This window comes from Piliocolobus tephrosceles, unplaced genomic scaffold (assembly GCF_002776525.5).
Source record: "Piliocolobus tephrosceles isolate RC106 unplaced genomic scaffold, ASM277652v3 unscaffolded_41507, whole genome shotgun sequence".
Taxonomy (NCBI): Eukaryota; Metazoa; Chordata; class Mammalia; order Primates; family Cercopithecidae; genus Piliocolobus; species Piliocolobus tephrosceles.
Genome location: NW_022325985.1, coordinates 1 through 1,868, shown reverse-complemented (window position 1 = coordinate 1,868; position 1,868 = coordinate 1). Strand labels below are relative to the sequence as shown.

Here is a 1,868-nt window from a genome sequence, read left to right as displayed (position 1 = left end):
CACTTCCGAATGCTTGGAAACACTTGTCATACTCAAAAAAATAGCTCATGGCACTGGGCTAGCATGGGGAGGCTTAGCACTAACAACTCAGAATTCCACTACCTTGTATGGGCCTCAGTTTCCTCACTGGGCCCTGGCGTAGGTCTGAGGGTCTGAGGTCTGTCGGTCTGAAGGTCCTAGGGAAATCCAGCCACTCAGGAGCCTGAGATATTCTAGCATCGTGGCCGGGCCTCCTCTCCCAGCGGACTCATTTTCTAGCACCCCCTCCACTGTCTCCGCCCAATTCCTCGGGGAAAAAAAGGATTTCTTTTTTCTTTTGATAATACTTCCTGAAACTTTTGCGGGTACAGAAAACACAAACTGATTGACTGACAAAAGGGGGGAAGAGGAGAGGCAACCAGAAACCTTGGGGGACCGGTTCCCTCCATACCCAGGTCTCTTCTCCCCAACACAGCTTGGCCCACAGCCTGGAGGTGCCAGCGGGGACCCTCACCCTACACGCATCCGGATATGGCCTTGACCTCTTCTCCCACAGCCCAGTGGCTCAGTCCTGAGAAGGAACCAAAGTAAGAGGGGAAAAAGCCCTGCCGCCTGATCCGGCGCTGCCGCTCACAGACCCTCGGTTGATTGGCGGCACTGAACAGGTTAAAAGAAAAGAAAACATAAAGACCCAAACACCCAGACAGAAAGAGCATGTGCGGAGAGAGCGTGCTGGGAGCCTCAGTAGCCGGCCTCCTCCTGGGATATTCAGGGGCCTCCCCTGGGCCCAGGCAGTCGCTGGCACCCGAGGGAGCCCCGTGGTCCACTGAGCCTTGTGGACAGTACTTGGGGTCATATTTCTGCCAGCCCAGGCTGAAGACCTGGCCGCTCTGCTTAGCGCCCTGCGTGTAGCCGGTCTGCAGGGACATGGAGTTACCACACTTGCTGATTCCCAGCTTGGTGTCACAGATGTGCCGCCGCTCCCGAGAGCCGTCATGCCCGCCTGGCTGACCACTTGTTTGTGCCCATCTGGAGGCTGATGGTCGAGTGGTCCATTGGTTCTTGGGGTCGTAGAGATGCTTCCTCGCGCCATATGCGGTCATGTCTGGCTGGAGCATTTGTTGGTGCCCTTCTGCAGCTCGATGACGCAATGTCTCGCATTCATAATGGCGTATTGGAAGTTCCGCTCCTGCTTCTCCGAGTACTTGTCACCGATGTCCTCCCTGCTCTGTAGCCCCTTAGTCTTGGCCTTCCCTGCCAGGGCGAGAAGAGACACCTGCACCTGCCTCACCTTCCAACTCTCAAACAGGTCCACGGTGTTCATGCTGTAGCTGACCATGGCCTTGGTGAAGTTGGAGTTTTCTAGCCGGTGCCAGTTCTGCAGGGAGCGGCTGATCTTGGGGATTGAGCCCTGCTGCAGCTTGTTCATGAGTGTGTCTAAGATAATCCCGTCCTTCAGGCCTTTCTGGAAGTTGCGCCGATGAAGCAGCTGGTGAGTCCCTCCATCCAGCTGCGGAGCTCTGCCTTCTTCTGGGCATCATATTTGGACGGGAGCCAGTTCTTGACCTCAGCAAAGAGCCTGTAGGAGCCGCCCTTGCCGAGCTGCGTGGAGCTCATAACTGGAGGGCACGACAGCGGGATGGGACAGGACCGGACGGGGTCACTAAGTCTTTTTGCTAGTTTGCAATATTTTGTTTTCACCACACCATTGTTTTTAGTACATATGTGTACATATGTTTTGAGTATTTAAAAAATGTGTTAAAAATGTTAGACATCTCCCTTTTTTTTACCTTCCCTTTTCCCCTTTACTGCCATTTACATCCACACAGATTACCCTTTACTGCCATTTACATCCACACAGACGCACACGCATATACACATACTGACCA

General features: G+C 53.9%; 1 pseudogene; it reads right to left on the bottom strand.

The window, feature by feature from the left end:
* Positions 1-720: 720 nt before the first annotated feature.
* LOC113223490 lies at positions 721-1,596 on the bottom strand (annotated as a pseudogene).
* Between the last annotated feature and the right edge of the window lie 272 nt (positions 1,597-1,868).